At 39.4% G+C, this 20,124-nt stretch overlaps 1 protein-coding gene across 1 annotated transcript in view; it reads right to left on the bottom strand.

Moving 5' to 3' along the window:
- The window catches only part of XKR6 (XK related 6), a 275,797-nt gene that overhangs the window by 209,346 nt on the left and 46,327 nt on the right, over positions 1-20,124 (bottom strand). The gene's annotated exons all lie outside the window — the stretch shown is intronic.

Below are 20,124 nucleotides of genomic sequence, written 5' to 3'. Positions count from 1 at the left end.
GATGCAGTGGCACATGCCTGTAATTCCAGAGGTTCAGGAGACTGAGGCAGGAGAATCCAAAGTTCAAAGCCAGACTCAGCAACTCAGCAAGGCCCTAAGCAACCTTCATGAGACCCTGTGTCAAAATACAAAATAAATGGGATGGGAATGTGACTCAGTGGTTAAATGCCTCTGAGTCTGATCCCTAATTTAAAAGCAAAAAAACACAAAGAACCCATTCATTTTAAAAGGTCAATAAAAAAATTTACTTTGAACAAATTAAAAATACTTATTCATATAAAATACTAATTTGTATCTCATTTTGGTTTGGGGATTTGGTTTGGTTTTGGTACCAAGGGTTCTTAATCTTTGGGCCACACAGGGTCTTGCTAAGTTGCTTGTGTGGCCCTTGTTAAAATGCTGAGGCTAGCTTTGAACTTGCGATCATCCTGCCATAGCCTCCCAAGCCATCATTCTTTCTTAAATTGTCATAAATGAACATTAAATTTTTTAAATGTTCCTTGGAATATCCCAAACCCCAAAGTCTGAAATTTAAAATATTTCAAAATCCAAAACACTGTGAGCACTGACACAAAGCACAAAAGTTTCAGATTTCATGGTATTTCAGATTTTAGAATTAGAAATATTCAACTGATAAAACCTATGCAAATATCCCGAAATCCAAAACACTCCAAAATGTGAAAACACATCTGATACCAAGCATTTTGGATAAGGGATACTCAGCCTGTTTACCTTCTCATTTTCATCCCGAAATTCAAAGGGTAAAGAGACATCAATTTGATACTAAACTCCTTATTTTAATGCCGCTATAATAATGTTCCAACTTAGGAACTCAAATAGCACAAATTCTAACAAATGCCTGCTGCTATTATTATTTTTCAAAATATTATCATTTCATTGTGTCCCTACAACATCCACTATTAATGACTCTGGTAAATGCTCCATTTTCCAAAAGTAAAAACTAAGCCAAAACGATATTTAAGTTTCTGCAATACAACAAAATACCTGACATCACAATGACACTTTTCTTTCCATACATCAATGCATCTTAACAACTGAAAAGAACATTATATCAAAACAATTATTTCCTCTCTCCTTCTCTCTGAAAATGATAAAGCAAGAGCTGGCATACCCAGAGAAAGGAAGATGGGACACTTAAGTCAAGCTCCACAGCCATCTCTCAATGGAGTCATGATCCTTGGAGAGCAAAGAAGACTCGAAGTGGAATGCTAAGTGCATCTAGCTCCTTTCACGTCTCAACCGTGTATCACTTCATTACTGTGCTTTTAAAATAGCAAAAGCTTGAATCTTCTAGTGACAAAGGTCTAAGTCATCTGTTCCAAAATTTCCCCAGTGCTGGAATCCCAAGTCACCAAGTGTTCATTCAATTGGGGGAGGGGGGTAACCAGGGATTGAACTCAGGGGCACTCAACCACTGAGCCACGTCCCCAAACTTATTTTGTATTTTATTTAGAGACACAGTCTCACTGAGTTGCTTAGTACCTCACTTTTTGCTGAGGCTGGCTTTGAACTAACGATCCTGCCTCAGCCTCCCGAACAGTTGGGCTTACAGACATGCACCATTGCGCCCAGCCAAATTTTGACTAATATCTCGAAGGACAGAGATTGCTTCCTTAGAAAACAATCTTTTCCATTTTAGAGTCACTCTGGTAGAAATGATAATGGTACTATATAATTTAGGGCAAATGAACAGTATCACAATGCATTAATGACTTCAAGAGAAGGCCAACTCATTTGTTTCCTACTTTTCAATAATAAGTTCCTAAGTCGGGCATCACCAAATGGTCAACGTCATCACCCAGAGCCTGGGTTGTTCTTTTCACTCTGCCATCAGCTTATGGTTTAGCAATCTTCAGAGTTTCAAGATGGCTCCCATCACTCCACACTTCACATGCAGACATGACAATGTCTAGTGAGAGATCATTTCTTCTTGAGTCTTTTTACTGGAGGCAATACTTTTTCACAAAAGGCCTCTGATACATGTCCACTATAATAGGAAGACAGCTTGTTACCAGAAAGACTCATGCTGAGGCTTGGACCCCAGTGTTATGGTGCTGAGAAGCAGCAGGACCATTAAGACATCTGTTCCAAAATTTCCCCAGTGCTGGAATCCCAAGTCACCAAGTGTTCATTCAACTGGGGGAGGGGGTAACCAGGGATTGAACTCAAGGGCACTCAACCACTGAGCCATGTTCTCATACTTATTTTGTATTTTATTTAGAGACAGAGTCTCACTGGGGTCAAAAGCTAATAAGGGAGTAACATCTCTCCCTGAGACTGCACTAGTGCTTGCTGGAACAGCAGGTTAGGAAGCAGGTCAGCCTCTCCATCCAAACTCTCCAACATGTGCTCTTCCACCTGCACTCACTTCCTTCTGCTCTTCCACCCTAATATGGTGCAGCATGACACACTTACAAGAATCCTAGCCGATATCAGCACTACGCTCTTTTAAAGTATATAGTAGCTTCAGGTATTGTGTTGCAACCACAGAAAACAAACTAAGAAAATTTCTCATTGGCCAGAGGTACAACTGGTAAGGAAAATGGGTCCCTCCAGATTGGCTGGCATCAATCATAATTTGCTACCTCGCCTCGCCTACCACTACCAAGAGTGAGCCTCTCTTGAAAGACAACGTTGTATTGGGAAGGCAGATTATAAAATCAAGGTCCCATAGGAGGAAGGAGGAGGCAGAGAGAGACAAACAAGTGACCAACATTTGCAGCAAGCATATGAAATCAAAACCTTGTCTTTCACTAATTTCTTCTTTCTTTCAAGTATCTGATGATACTCGATCCGATCTTTAGATCTAATGAGAGAAATCCCTATTCCCTTGGTATACTACAAATTCTGTACATGCAAAAGGCTACTGTGTTTCCTTCCTTGACCCTAAATTCTTTTCCGGGTTAAATATTCCTCTTTTTGCTAAATTCCAGCTACTCAGGATGTTCAGGCAGGAAGATAGTAAGTTCAAGGCCAGGCTCAGAACTCAGCAATACCCTGTCTTAAATCTAAATTATTGATTTATGTATTTATTTATAAATAGACGCAATGCCTTTATTTTGTTTATTTACTTATTTATTTTTATGTGATGCTGAAGATCAAATTCAGTGCCTCGCACATGCAAGCGCTCTACCACTGAGTTACAACCACAGCCCAAATTTAAAAGTTTTTAAAGGGCTGGAAATATAGCTCAATGGTACAGCACCCCTGGGTTAAATCCCCCATATCACACACACATACACACATATCCTTTTAGTCTACTGTAGTTCTACATCTCTGTGTTTGCATGCTTTACCATCCAGAGCACCCTTTGGCTCACCCCCCCCCCCCCAAACACACAGAATGTCCAGGATCTTTTTAAATGTTTAGTACCAAGTACAACACTAATATTCCCAGTGTGCAACCTAACCCTATGTTGCTTCTATGGTACTATCCTTCTGGAGACTCACAATAAACTTGTTGGGAATTATATAGTTGTCTTTCTTGTGAGTATCTGTTGAGTCTGACAAGCTATACCTTGGCTTGTGTGTGTGCGTGTGTGATAGATGATAAAAGTACAAAACTCTACATTTTCAGTTATGCTCTATTTCACTAGGAAATGTTGGCCTATCTCTCCAACTAATCCAGGTCTTAAATTTTTTTTTAATTTTTTTAAGTTCTAAAACCTAATGTCTCTGCCATTCTCCTGGTTTTCAATGATAGAAATTCAAACTTAGAAAAGCTCATCCATGTTTATTTCTCAGTTTTTGCAGAGCAGGGGCATGTCTCCTAAAAGCAAAAACAAACGTGTCTTGCAGGAGGCCTTCTAAGATTGCAGCCACTCATTGAGCTTCCAAGATCCAGAGACTACTCTTCACAGGGTCAGCAAAATGATCCCTAAAGGATATTGAGCAGACCACCTGTGGGCTCAAGTGCCTTCAATGGACTAAAAGAAGTAGATGGAACAATGTTTAGGGCAAGCTCTAACAGCAGAGGGAACTGAAAAAAACATCAGGGTCCAGAAGCCAACGAGCACCCCTCCCCACAAGACAAACCCTGTTGGAAACTGATACAGGGAACCAGAGAGTGGACTCATTTGTTCAGGGCACTCTTTCCACACAGGCATGCTGTAAAGGAAGACAAATTATAATCAGACGTTCTTTCAGGGGGCCTAGAAGCCAAACAAGTAGTTCTCTAAAATACATTCAACAGCCAGGCATGGTGATGCAAGCCTGTAATTACACCAGCTCTGGAGGCTGAGGCAGGAGGATCTCGAGTTCAAAGCCAGCCTAGCAACTTAGCAAGGCCCTAAGCAATGCAGTGAGACCCAGTCTCTAAATAAAATATAATAAAGGGTTAGGGATATGGCTCAGTGATTATGGGCTCAATCATCAGTACCACCCCAAAAGAATAAATTAATTAATTAATTAAAATATATTCAACAGCATCAGGGTTTCCTACAACAGGATTAGACCCCAATACAACAGAGTACTAGACAGGGTCTAACAGGCACTTGAACAAACACTTAAAAGCCACCTCAATTGCATGAGGCAACTAACCAACTGCCCTGCCGACAGTTCCACTTCTTCATGAGACGTGAGACATTCCACCAGGCCTGGCCAAGGTCAGCTGGCCTGAAGTTCTTCAGGGACAGGCCCTGGAGCCACTTTTGTGGCACTCAAGGCCACACTCTACCACCCTGTTTTCTAATTCTGTGATTTTCAACAAGTTTTATCTTTTCTAAACTTCAGTATTAGATTCACTATTGTTGCTGTTAACAAATTACCACAAAACTCATTAGGGGCTTAAAATAACAAATCTATTATCTTAAGAGTCCTGGGTGTCAGAAGGTTTCTGTCACTTATGAGGCCCCTTGTGTTTACACTGTGCCCTCCCAGATAATCACTTATATCACAAAGTCCCTTTTGCAACATTGAGTAACATATTTATAGGTTCTGGAGATTAGGATATCTGGGGGACCCTTATTCTGTCCACAACGGAACTATCACTGATTTTATGCTCTTTAGCTTAAATTTGTTGAAACCTTTTAATTTTATCTTCAAACTTCAATGCTGTTAACTAAGGATGTGACTATTTCCATCATAGGTCACATTAAAATTAGGCTACATTTTCTGTTTCAGTGTTCACATAAAATGGTGTTTTATTAATGGAGGAAAAAATATAAAAGTAATCACTAAAGTTCTTGAGGCTGTACTAATTAATATGGAACAAATTCAAGAAATAAGAAATTAGCTAAAGGAAGTTAGTACAAGTATCTAAACATTTCACTAAGCCCTTTTTATTAAAAACAGGAAATAAGGGTCTGGGGTTGTAGCTCAGTGGTAGAGTGCTTGCCTAGCATGCATGAGGCACTGGTTCAACCCTCAGCACCATAAAAAAATTCGTAAGTAAAATAAAGGTATTATGTTGATCTACAACTAAAAAAAAAAAAAAAACCAACAACAGGAAAGAGGCAAACCATATTAATTCTGGTCTTCCTTCTCTCCCACTGGCCACGGTTTCTCTCTGCCCTTTGCTGGGGTCTTCTCACCTGGTAAATGTTGAACAGGTGTGTCTGCATATCCAAAACCAAATTCCTTACCCTCCCTACAAACCTGCTTCTGACAGTCTTTGTCAATTCATTAAACAGCAATCCCACCCCCATTAAAAATCTTGGCATCAACCTTTACAACTCATCTTCCTTCACATTCTCCATATGCGTCAGTCAACCATCATGTCCACCAGCGCACTACATCAGCACTACCTTCGAGATGTACCCAGAATCTGAGGGCCTCTTACGACTCCCAGCATTACCACCTGAGCTGAGCTACCACCCATCAACTCCCACCTGAGGGTACTGCTAACCAATTTCCTTCTATCCTTGTTCTCCCAGGCTGTCTAATACAGTAACCAGAATTTTTCTTTTAAACAGTAAGCTAACACAGTTTGCTCTGTTTTCTGTCTCTTTTAAACTGCAATAAAATTTGCAAATAATGAAATTAAACAGATCTTAAGTTTCAATGAAATGAGTATACACGCCATGTAACCAAGACTCCCATCAAGATAAATACTTCCAACTTTAGAGTAGCAATGAGGTAGGGTGGTCGGTTTGTGAAGGGAAATTCAGGCTTCCTTTCCTGTACCAATTCACCCTTCTTGGATTCATCAGGATCAGGGAGAAGAACAAGGATGTGTGCGTTACACAGAGGCGGTGCAAGGGCACTGAGTTAGCATAGAAGGATCACTAGGTCTGTTATGACCAAAACTACTAGGAACATTGCTTTCATGAGTATCCGGTATTACTGGGTAAATACCAAGGGCAGAACTGTTCTGTGACAGGGAGGTACGTGTAGCTGCTTGCCCACAGCAGCATTATTCACAAAAGGCAAAAGGGACAAGAGGTCCAAACATTCAATGGATGATCAAGTAAGCAAACTGCAGTATGTCCATACAATGAATTGCATTCAGATGTGAAAGAATGAAGCACTCACACATGCTACCAGATGGGCAAACCTAGGAAACGTGCTAGGTCAAGGAGTCAGACGCAAAAGGTCACATTTATATGAACTTTTCAGAACAGGTAAATCTGTAGAACAGAACGCAAATTGGTGGTTGCCAGGGCCTGGGAAGAAAGGGAAATGGAAACATTTGCTCAACAGGTCTGGGTTTGTTTTCAGGGTGATGAAAACATTCTGGAACTAGCAGAGGTGATGGCTGTTTGACATTTTTAATGTACTAAATGCCAAGAGTTGTTCATTTTAAATGGTGCATTTTGTTATGTGAATTTCACCTCAAAAGACTTGGGCTGAAGATGTAGCTTAGTGGTAAGAGTGCTCCTGGGCTGGATCCCCAGTGGTGGAGGGGAATTTCACCTCAAAAGACTTGGGCTGAAGATGTAGCTTAGTGGTAAGAGTGCTCCTGGGCTGGATCCCCAGTGGTGGAGGGGAAGGGAGGCCCTTTTCTTTCTGTGGAAAAATATTCACGGTGTAAAATTTAAAAGGTTCATCACTGCAGTCACTGTTCCACTGATGGCACTTTTTAAAAAACCTTATTCCTGGGGGCTGGGAACAGAGCTCAGTCGGTAGAGCGCTTGCCTTGTAAGCACAAGGCCCTGGGTTCAATCCACAGCACCGCACCCCCCCCAAAAAAAAACCTTATTCCTAAACACTTCTTAAGCGGCACACCCTGACTCTACGTGCTATCCAACAATGCAGTTGCTTTCTACCGGCACAAGAAGGTCACTACAAGCCCAAACTTCCAGTCAGTAACTACTTTTAAGAAGCAAATGATGGGACATGAACAATCATAAAGTTCCACACACTGCTAAGACACTTCTTAAAAGTTGTCATACAGTTAGTGTTAAATACTATATAACTGAGATATAACATTTTTGCTCTAACTAAATTTTAATTCATTCTGAATCTATGATTTGGGGATTTGGTATTTGCATCTAATAAATCAAGGTGGGAAGAGCAGGAAAATGGGGCAGAAAAGTATTTTCTATCCAGGTAAATTACCTATCTCTTAAGGATGATCCTTTCTGCTTTCTTCCAGTTCACAAAAAGTGCATGAAAACAATTCAAAGTATACTTGGGGGCAGAGGGACTTCATCTCCTTGATAAATAACAGGAGGAAGGACAAGGGATATGTGAGGCTCAGAGCTCAAGTGCTGATCTGAATTCTCTGTTCCAGAATGAATGGAAACTATCACATTTCTCACATAAATGGTCTTACAATAAAGTACTAAAATTAATTCTCTAAAGCCAAAGAAAAAGTAATCTTATTATATATCCAAAACATACACTCCTAGGAAGACAAGATCCTTTTGAGTTCTAGAATGAGAGAGCACTTAGCATTTAAGGAAGAGTAAAATTGCTAGCTGCTGACTTTACTTATATGTTTGGGTTGTCTGCTCTCAGTATACAGTTTAATTTTTAATACTTTCAAAGTGACATACTTTTCAGCAAATCACTGAACTTCAGTTTCTCACTTTGCAGTCAAGATTTAAGTTTGGGATTTTGAAGTTCCCAAAGCGTAAGCATTTTTCACAGTACCCACACTACAGCAATGGAACAGGGTGGTGGGTTTTAAAGAGAAATGTCTCCCAGCACCCATTCACTCTCCTTGGATCCATTAGGACCAGGGGCAAGAGCCAGGACAGATGTGATACACAGAGATCATGCAAATGCACTGAGATGACAAAGGAAGGTTCATTCACAGTCTGACCCTAAGTGCTATGATCTCCTTGGGCTTCTTGGGTAAAGGAGTTAAGGTTTATTCCCTGAGGCTAATAAGATTTGGCTACTTCTCCCCTACACAAAGAACAAAATCTCCTCTGGCTACTTTGGAACTGGTTGTCATTTCCACTACTTTGACTACATCAAAGGCCATCCCAGAGCTGCTCCGGCCAAACTCTGCTATAGGCACTTGGCCTTAAGATTATCACCAAGATCCCTATACAAAAACAAAATCTGGGCTGGGGTTGTGGCTCAGTGGTAGAGCGCTTGCCTAGCATGTGTGAGGCACTGGGTTCGATTCACAGCACCGCATATGAATAAATAAAGGCATTGTATCCATACACGACTAAAAAAATTTTTTAAAAAACGAAAACACAAAATCTCTCCTTCAGACTATGGTGCTGATCGTGAGCCTTCCATCACCAGCCAGGGGGGTGCCCAAACCAAGGGAGAACTAACCCCAAGGCCAGAAAGGGGGCCTCTCCACACAGATGTGTGCACACGTCCTGGAATCGCCCTCGGGTCAGAACTTCTGCCTTCCACACACTCCACTTGACAACAGCAATGATAACAGCTGGCTCCTCCCCGACAGGAGATTCTGCATTTCAACCACCTGAACTCTGAACAAACCAGACACTGATGTCATGACATCACACACTATGTAAGTCCATCTAATAAAAAGGTAGCTACATAATTGAGTACCCTGTTTTAGATATTCTGTCTGAAGTGGACTTTTTGTCTTCCTGTGGTAATCCTTGCTCATGGCAATAATCTCAATGAGAAAAAAATTCCGAAAACTTGACACTGTACTGAATTTAGCATTTAGATGCTCGGGTTTGGCTCAGTGAGCGCTTTTCATTTTCTATAGCTTCACGGTTCCCAGTCTTTCTCTTCATTTGTCTATCACACAGACAATTCAACTGACCCCTGTTTCTTTTAGGTTATAATCTGGATTATGCCTCTTTAAATTTCTCTGTGAAAGTGTGGGGAAAGTGGGGAGGATGGATTTAGGAATGGAGATGAACAATACAAGAAAGAGTGGTAATTAAAATGGAAGGCGTGTTTTCTTGAGTCTGTCTTTTAAATTTATGATGTTGAATAGGGAAATTCCTTAGAAGCATAGTTAAATTTCATGATATAAGTATATTTAATTTTTAAAAATTATTTTGGGGTGTGGCTCAGTGGTAGGGCGCTTGCCTGGCATGCATGAGCCCCAGATTCAATATCTTAGTACTGCAAAAAAATATTTTTGAGTGATTTAGTAACATAAAACTCAATAAACAAGAGATACACAGAGCAAGGTCTTCCCTTCATCCTTGTCCACTAGCTACCTGCCAGTCTCCTTCCCTGAAGGAGCCAGTGTAGTTTTCCTAATAGCTGATGGCCCCTGGATACTCCATTATCCACTGGAGTACATTCCAGGACCCCCAGTAAGAACTAACATTACAGACAGTACTGAGGCCTACATATACTGCTTTCCTATTAATACATACATACATACATACATGCCTATAATAAAGTCTAATTTATAAGCCAGGTACAACAAAATAATAAAAAAACATAACATTATGCTGTTATAAAAGATTTCATCATGTTGCTCAGAACGGCACACAATTTAGAACTTATAAATTGTGTATTTCTAATTTTTCCATTGAGTGTTTCTGGACTGCTGCTGGCTGTAGTTAAACGGAATTTCAGAAATCAAAACCAAGGCTAAGTGGCAGGGGTCTGCCATATATACTTTCCCCGCTACTGACTCAAAGAGCCACTTTTTCTCTGCATTCTATGCTCTAATACAGTGGATCTCAAATTTCAGCACTGTTGTGCCCAGGCCTGGGAGGTTCTGACGCTGCAGGAAGAGCTGGGCTAGAGGATCCGCATTTCTAGCACATTCTCTCTCAGGTGATGAGAATGCTACTGGTGCCAGAACCCACTTGGAAAAAACACTCATCTAGTAAAATTAAGTAATCAATGACAGAAACAAGATGATCCCAAGCCAAATGAGTGCTCCTCAATCACCAGGGAGTGGCAGAGCTACCGTCCAAGTAACACAAGCTTGCAGCCTCAACCAAACTACTATGATCCTACTGGACCTGCTGTCATACTTAATAACCACCGAATCTTCAACTTCTACTCTCTTCACGCTAGTTTTGTCCCTTCCTACACTTTTTCCTTGAAAGATTTTCATTAGTAACACTTCACCTGTAATATTTCTCGAGATGTGCAAAGGGAAAAAACAATCTTCCAATGAAAATGCCTGAAAGAAATGCCTGAGTCAGACTTAAAAAGATGTGGGTTAAATTGTCAGAAGTAAATGAGAAATTTTTGAGATCAAAACTTCCGTAAGAAAAATGAGGAAAAGAAATTCATGTGACATCCAATATCAGTGAAGATTAATACTAGCTGCAAGTTATACTGCAAAGCAAACATAGCAATATAATTGGCTTTAAATAAATGCACAAGGGAGAGGGTGTAGATGGGTACCAGGAATTGAAATTTAAACGCACATTTATTAAAGGCTTAACTGCTTTCAGGCATCAGTACGAAAGTATTGTCATTGCTATGTGTATAAATAGATACAATCACATTTCATCGAATTAATAAAAATCTGGTGCCGCTTCCCACAGGATACCTCCTTTGTCAGAGGCGAGTTTTTAGGCACACCGGGGCAGTAAATCACTGCTCCTTATGTTGGACCTACGTGGGAGGATCCTTGGGCCAAAGTGTGTGAATGTACCTTTAAAATCGGCTACTGAGGACCCCATCCACCCCACCTCCTGAACGTGTGGGACTCCTCCGAGTGGGCCCTCGGCTGAAAGGACGGTGCTCTCTCAGCCATCCTCGCACACCTCTCCACGGAGATTCCAAAAGGAATGCATGCTAACACAGCACAGGCGGAGACTCAGCCATGAACTGGGTATCAAAGAACAGAGCAACCTGTGCTGGGAAAAGCAAGCTGGCAGGGCCAAACCCCTCCTTTGGAAAGAGGGTGGAGTTGGAACACACTGACTAAAACCCTTCCTGTACCCCAATAACCTGATCCTGTTAAGACCAGTGTTATCCCCAAAGACATTTTTACAAACACCCCCAAACCCAAAACTTAAATCAACATTCTATGCCCTCCTTTATATTACAGACCTAATCCAGTGGTGTCACCTCCTACTTTAAACCCAGCAATGACTTCCCCTCACTTGTGGCATGAAGTTTAACCCCAGGACTTTGCCTATGAGGCCACCCAGGATCTGTCTTTTCCCCATCTGAGGCTTCTCCTGCCTCTAAAGCATCCTCGGGCCCACGCCTCAGCACTTGCTGCTGCTGTCCTTCACCACTGTGCCCTGGCTTCTGGCCATCTAGGGACTTCTCATCAAAAATCAAGAGTGCCGGGACTCCCTTGGCCATGGCTTCCCTGTTCACTTCCAGGGCTCTCCCTGCCCTCAAGCACCTTCCTCACAGCACTGATGGAAACGTGTGGTGGTACTGCTGGTCCACGTGGGTTATTCCCTTTTGCACCACTGTCCCAATGTCTAAAGGGCCTGGAGGACAAAGGCTGGTGTCTTACGTATCTTTGACCAACATTAGAAAAAATTAAAATACCTAAAACTGAGAGGCACAAGGTTGTAGAGAAATGAGCGGCTTTATCCCCTGCTGGACAATTGGCAGTGACTATTACAAGTGAAAACAATTATATGTCCTCTGACTGACATTTCTCTCTGGGCCCTAGGCACAGTGAGTGTGGTATGAATGTGTGGAACAAAACACTAGCCCCATTTGTTATATTTTTAAGAAAATGAAACAAAAAACCTGCTCCTGGAATGTTTTCATATTTTTTTTTAAAAAAGGAAGACTGAAAACAAAAATTCCAATACAAGTAAAATGGAGGATTGTATGGTCCTTTTTGAGTGGAAATATAAATTTGTGCCACATTTTACAAAGACTATGTGAAGTCATATTCTCCCCCCTGCACACACTCTCTATGACCAATAATAAATTAGCTAATTAAACGAGTCCAACCACAATACAATAAAAGGCTATACAATCATGAAAAATCATATAGAAAGAGATTTACTGATACAAAGAGGTCCCTTGATTATACCGTTAAAGTAAAAAGACTGGCCACAAACTTTTATTTTTGTTCATTTAAAAAGATAAAGACTACATGTCAATATATTCATAGAAAAAATGTGCTCTAGACTTTTTAATGATGAAAAATAACTTTTTAGTTTAATTAGATGAAACATTAAAAAGTACATTTTAAAACCCAAAATACAGAAATATGACTGGTATGATTTTCAAGACTAGATTTGTATATTACTCATGTAACTCAAAATTACAGTATTTTAACAATTCCAAGACATATATTCTTTTATCTATGGAACTGGAATATTTATAAAGTGCCATGATGAATGGCACCTTATGAATAATTGCCATTTTTTTCTTTCTTAAAACCTAAATCCCAGGGCAGCCTGGTCTTCCACCATCAAACACATCTGAAAGCCACTGAAAAGATCATTTTCTTAAAAGGAAGAAGATGATTAAAAGATTTCTGCATGGGGGCCTGGGGTGTAGTTCAGTGGTAGAAAGCTTGCCTAGCACGTGTGAGGCACTGGGTTTGATCCTCTGCACCACATAAAAAAATAAATAAAATAAAGATACTGTGTCCATCTACCAGTAAAAAAATATTAAAAAAAAAAGATTTATGTATGGTGCTTAAATGCTGATTTCCTGAATTACTTCTTAGCCTATGACTAAAAGCTTATGTCCCCCCAAAAGTCATACGTTTAAGTCCTAACAGGATGTCACCTGGAAGAGGGGTCTTTGGAAGGTAATGTGGTCCTGAGGCTAGAGCCCCATGAAGGGGAATGAGCCCCCTGGATAGAAAGGAGGAAGAGATCTCACTCTCTACCATGGGAAGAAAGCAAGAGGGTGATCCTATGCCAACCAGGACAGGCCCTCACTAGAAACCAAAGTGGCCAACACCTTCATCTTAAGACTTCTCAGACTTTACAACTATGAAGAATGAATTCCTGCTGCTTAAGCTGCCCAGCCTATGGTGTTTTTGTTATAAAAGTTCAAAGTGACAAAGACAACTCACAGGGGACATCTCTGCACAGTGTGGTCATGGCTCTCTCTCGTCATTCTCTTCTTGCATATTTGTAATAGTCTAAATTTACAATGACCATATGGATTCTTCTAAAAGAAAAAAATCATTAACACTTAAATAGAACAGCACCAAATGTTCTCACTTAGGAGGGAAAACATGGTAGAGGACACCACATTAGAACAGACCTAAATGTGAGTGCAACTTAAGAATAAAAAAAAGGACTGTTTCTTAACTGTCCCCACTTTCTCTCTCTGGTATTTCTGAAACCAGGATACATACATACACAGAAAACCAGTATGTATGACAAGAAAGAGAAAGGAAAAAAAAATTTGAAAAGCATAAGGTTCCAAGAATAGCAGAAATCTTTCTTCATCTGCATATTCTAGCCAGAAGAGTTATTAGGAGGAATTCATCTCTCAAACGTAGATGCTATTCCTCAATAAATGTAGATGGATCCCTCAGGCTTAAGGCTTCACAAACATGGTCGTATCTGAGACTACGTTTCTGCTAGGTCATCACATGAGAAAGTCAGGTATACTGCTACACTATCTCTACCACCCTTAGTTTTCTGGAAAAAGAGGGGAACAGGGAAATGTTCTCTCTAACACCTGTTCTTTTAGAATAAATGAACTAGGGAAACATTGAATGGAAATACACCACCCAGTAATGTGAACAAAGTACAGATGAAGCACCAGCAGCACAGATTTTGCTTAATAAGGTGTTAAACTAAAGAAATAAGAAAGCTAGTTAGCTCTGAGTCCCCTTTGTCTCTTTTCTCTTTCCCATCTCCCTGTAAACTTCAGTCTTTCTGAACTGCACCAGAATTCTAGAATCCTTAATTAAGGCAAACAAGGAAAAACTGGGAAAAGACTGGCATATTAACAAACTAATTAAAAAGTAAGGCTCAAGTCCAAAATCCTAATTCTTGTTACAACTGTCCCTTGACCTACAATAGACCCACTAAGCCTGACTTCTCTAATGTCTTACTGATACAGTCAGCAACCTCTGCCTCCTTTTAAAATGAAGAAGTAGTGTTATGGTTTGGATCTGTGATGTCCCCCAAGGTCTTATGTGTTCACAGAGGCTGATTTTTGTCAGAGTGATTCAATCATGAGGGCTCTGACCCCATCAGTGAATCAATCCAATGAATGACTACTGGGAGGTGGGCCTAGACACAAGAAGCAGATCTCGGGAGGGTTGGGGGGTCGCCCTGGAAAGGGTATTTCTTGTCCTTTGGAGCATTATAATTATGTGTAACAGTGGGATATGTTGTCACACGTCTGTTGGTACATGCACAAGACGTAACGATACCATTCCCAGTCGTTCACCTTCCCTCCTCTCCTCTGCTCACTGATCCCTCTCCCTCCTACTCTACTGGTCTCCCTTCAACTTTCACGGGATGCCCACCACCACCACCTTTCTTTTCCTTTTTCCTAACTTCCACATACAAGAGAAACCATACAACCCTTTGCTTTCTGAGACTGGCTTATTTCACTTAACGTTCTCAAGCTCCATTCATTTTCCTGCAAATGACTATTTCCTTCTTCTTTACGGCTGAATAAAACTCCACTATGTATATATGCCACATTTTCTTTATCCCTTCATCCACTGACAGATATCTAGGCTGGTTGCATAATTTAGCTATAGGGAATTGTGCTGCTACAAACACCGGTATACGTGTATCCCTATGGTATATGTTGATTTCAATTAGGATAAATATTGAGGAGTGGTATGACTATATGGTGGTTCCATTCCTAGTCTTTTGAGGAACCTCCATACCAATTTCATGTGGCTGTATTAATTTACAATCCTATCAACAGTTTTAAAGCATTCTTTTTAATTCACATTCTCTTCAGCATTATAATTATTTGTATTCTTGATGGCTGCCATTCTAACTCAAGTGAGATGAAATCTTAACGTAGTTTTGATTAGCATTTCCCTAATTGCTAAAAATGTTGAACATTTTTTCATGTATTTGTTAGACATTTGTTTTTCTTCTTTGGAGAAGTTTCCATTTAGTTCATTTGCCCATTTATTGAGTTAATAATTTTTTGACTTTTTTTAAAATTCTTTTTATATTCTGGATATTAATCCTCTTGTCAGAGGAGCAGCTAACAAAGATTTTTCTCCCATTCTGTAGGGTCTCTCTTCCCATTCTTAATCGTTTTCTTTACTGTGCAAACGCTTTTTAATTTGATGCCATCCCATTTATTAACTCTTTCCTGAGTTTTAGAAGTTCTATTGAAGAAGGAGGCAGGCAGTTTTAAAACACACACACAAATTAAAATCAAAACGCTCTTGGAATCCAGGAGGTCTTCAAGCTGGTGAAAATGGGGAGACTACAACTGATACTGCAGGAAAGATGATTAAATTTCCAGTCCCCTGAATTTTCACAAAATGGCTAATTTTACTTGACAAGTTCTATATTCACTAGGCAAAACTATATAAAATAAGCAATTTATGTTCCAAAGTCAGAGGCCTTTCTTTATACTGTCAGATCTGTAACATTTCATTAACAGGTAATAAAAACTGACCTCAAGATGAGATTTTTCAATAACATACTAACATAATACTCAGCTACCTGCCACATTCTGAATAATTATCAGTTACTTCTTAGTGATTAAAAAAAGCAACTAATTAGTTATTTGTTCTCTAACACACTCTATGATAATTTCACAATACAACTATTAACCTTTAATATTTAATGCAAATTGTGAAGCTCTAACAGGCAATTTTATTCTCCTGGATTTCATGACAGAGCTATTATTTTATAGAAGTAGATTCTTATCTCTGTGAAATGGGACAAAACTCTTTCTGTACAGAAAATTATAATTTACTCTAAGTGAGATATACCAACCAACCAAATACGAAAATCAAAACACTTGCAGTCATCATTTCTGACGTAAATCTAAAACAAAAATTCTCAGGACTAAAAGCACAAAAAGGCAGGAAGAAACTACCAGTAGCCACTGACCCTGAAGGAGCAGGACCACATGTCTGATGGCTTCTGACACCCTCAGGTACTCACTGGAAGGCACAGTGGACCATTTTCTGAAAAGCAGCTGCCACTGGGAGGAACTGAGTCCACGTGCAGAGCTGGGGAATGCAGGCTGCGGGGGTGGGCCAGCAGGGCTTCCACAAATTAGAAACTGACTTCTGGGGCTCCCCCTGCAGGCAGGGCCCCACAGTGAGGAGCGAGTGCTGTGAGGGGAATCAAAGTGGAGCAAAACAGTGACAAGGAATGGGAGGCAGGCAGGAATTCTCAGAAGGCAAGCTGCCCCTGCAAACCACCAGAGAAGGGAGGAGCTCCAGAAGAGTCAAACAAAAACCAAGAATTATATGACCTAGCCTCCTGAGAGCTGATGAAAACTAACTTCATATAAACACGAGCAAGTCCTGAGATCAGGAGTCGAGCTGCAGCTCAGTGGCAGAAAACCAGGCTAGCATGCACGTGGCCCTGGGTTTCAATGCCAGCAGGAAAAAAGTGCTGAGATCGTATCCCATTCAAAGTTCTTAGAGAAGAAAAGGTAAACAGCAAATATTCCCAACAATACATGCTTACCATAAGCACATAATTTCAAAATAAGCCAAAAGATATTGAAATGATAAAAGGCATGAAAGAAGTCAGACTTTAATTCAAGAAAAACTTAAAAATAAAGGAAAAACATTTTAGAAATTAAGATTATACAGAAAAACAACATACAAATAAAAATGAATAAGAAAAAAGAGTTTTCTCCATAGTCTGTGATTTTCTTTCTTATCGATCTTGAAACTTCCAGCCTCCAGAATTGTGAAAAAGTGAAACGTCTGTTTTTAAAACCTTGATCAGTGGTAAATTTTTTGATGGCCCTGACATACTAACACAATGGTTTAATGTAATTATATAAAGTGCCCATGCAGCCAGCAGCCATATCACACCGGGCAATAAGAAACTCGTCCAGTGTCCCATTCCAATCACTGACCCTTTCCTCCCTCCAAAAATAGCCACTCTTCTGATTCTTCTAATAATTACTTCTTTCCCTTTCTTCAGTTTCGTCACTCTTGCACATATTCCAAAACACTATAATTGAGTTTTGCCCACATTTTCTAGACTGTTTTTAAGGCTCTTACTCTGGAGGTCTCTCTCCAGTACTGCTGCTGTAATTCAGCACCTCCCTTGACCTCCTGAATTTTTTGCAGATGAGCAGACAAATCCAAATGTTTGATCAGATTTCTGTTTTATCCCTTTGGCAAAGTTATATGTTGTGGTCTTTTTTTTTAATCAAAAGACAATGGTCCAGTTTTCAACATTTTATAATGTTAGCTATTGATGCTCAATGCCTAGACTGGATTCATTCATTAAAGGTTGTAAAATGGTGATATTTGAATTCTGTCATTTTGTTCTCATTTGTAAATGTGATAACTGTATATGAAAAGGTGCTTGTCCTCATCTACTACTTGGCTGTTGAGTATACTTAGGAAAGTCAAGACAAATGTTTGATTCTTTCCTTATGCAGTTTTCAGAATAACTAATTCCCTAAACTGAGAAACTGAGGAATAGAGAAAACACAGAACTACATTTCTCAAAATCAAGTTCACATGATTTCACTAGTGATCTTTCTATGTTGTCAAGGAATACATCATTCTAAAGCTATTTAAAATGTTCCTGTCAGCAGATAAAAACAAAATTTGCCAATTCCTTTTTACAAAGAATAGTAAACATACTGAAAAAGAAAAACCAAAAACAGAAAGACACATCAATCTCATTTATGAAAACTGATAAATACTCAAATGCCACAGAATCTACCAGCACATTAAAGAATACATTTTATCAAGGTTTTCATTCCAATTATAAGATAAAAGAAAAGAAACCTACTCACAATATAAAAGCATAAAACAATGATGAATCACTTAGTAAAAAAATGTACCCACATAAAGGAACCACATAACTCAACTATGGGACACAACGACACCTTAAATTAACTGGGGGGAGGGGGTGGGAGAGCAAGTTTTAGTCTCAATCAGAAGGCTCCAAATTGCAAAGCTGCCAGTTTTTTAACACACCAATGTATTAAATTCAACAAAATTCTAAATCAAAATGATCTTAAAAGTTCCCTTTGATGAATAAACATAGGACTGACAAAGAAATTCTGAAATCAAGCATATCAGTATGCTAATACAGTATGGAATTTTTATAGACCCAAAAGAATGAATAAAATGAAACAAAACAATGTTAGCAAGGATGTGAAGTAATCTTCCAGTTTAAGTAGACACAATTACTTTAAAAAATGTTTGCTGATATCTACTAAAACTGATCAGAAAAAATATGCATAAGGGATAGAGAGAAGAAAGTTAAACAGAAAATAGTAAAGAAAATAACATGACAGAATAATAAACCAATATAAAACTGTTAAAATAGATGAAAGATTTATCAAAGTAAAGCAAGACATAACAGTAATTTTACTCCTAGAACCAGACCCAAGAGAAGTATATACATACACTCATCAAACGATAAATCCAAGTATGGTCAGGGCTATACCTAATTCCCAGACAAACCAACAGCCCCTCAGTGGTAGAACAGGTAAGTAAATTATACATTCACACAACGGCACACACATGAGAAAGAACTGTCTATAAGATGGCTAAACCTTAAAAGCAATACTGAACTTGATAAATCAGACACCACAGTATGTCTGATCACATTCATATAAAATTCACACATAAGTAAAATTCTTCTACAGTGCTGGAAGTCAGGATCAGTGTTCACCCTTGGATGGACAGGAAGAGAAAGATCAATGTCAGTACCTAAAGGGTCACTCTGGTTCTGGATTCTTGATCTAGATGCTGGTTACAAGAGTGATTACTTTGTCCAAAAACATTTACGTAGCACACATGAGGCCCTGGGTTTGATCCCCAGTGCCACAAAAATAAAAGTAAAAAATAAATTTCAAAATTTACCAGGCTAAATAGATGTATTTACATTTGTGTGTTCTACTTTGCAGCATGTATGTTTATTTCAATACAAAGTTTTAATTTTAAACATTTTAAAGAAAGGAAGCTGGCGTAAGAACAAGCAGGAAAAACAGAATAGAGTTCATAAAGAAGTACAAATAAAATGAAGCACTTAAGTATTTATCTTATGTGTATAGTGTCTTAGCTTTTTGACCACTGTGACCAAAAACCTGATTAGAACAATTTTGGAGGAGAAATATTTATTTGGGAGCTCACAGTTTTAGAAATCTCAGTCCCTAGCCAATTCCACTGCTCTGGACCTGAGGTGAGGCCAAACATCACAGTGGAGGGGTATGGAGAAGGAAAGCACCTCAGGATATGAAAATCAGGAAACAAACTCCACTTACCAGAGACAAAATATATACTCCAAGGTACACCTACAATGGTCCACCTCCTACAGCCACACCCCACCTGACTACAGTTACCACCCAGTTAATCCCTATCAGACTTTCACAGCCCAACTGGTTCCCCTCTAAACTTTCTTGCATTGTCTCACACTTGAGTTCTTGAGGGACACCTCATATCTAAACCATAATATATGCAATTTCAAATCAGTGATAATAAACACTGCTGAGCTATTTCTGTAGCCCTGTAGGTGAATTCCTACATTTTACTTCTTAAAACAGAATTCTAGATATGGGTCAAAGAAATGAATACAGAAAATGAAGAAAAGTATCAGAAGAAAAAACATGGGTGAATTTCTTTTGTCTACATATTAAGGAAACCTTTGAGACATGACACCAAGCCCAGAAAATAATGAAAGTGAACAAGAATGACTTAAATTTCTACAGAGCA

The sequence above is a fragment of the Sciurus vulgaris genome (genome assembly GCF_902686455.1).
Source record: "Sciurus vulgaris genome assembly, chromosome: 5".
Lineage (NCBI taxonomy): Eukaryota > Metazoa > Chordata > Mammalia > Rodentia > Sciuridae > Sciurus > Sciurus vulgaris.
This window is presented reverse-complemented; position numbering and strand designations above follow the sequence as displayed.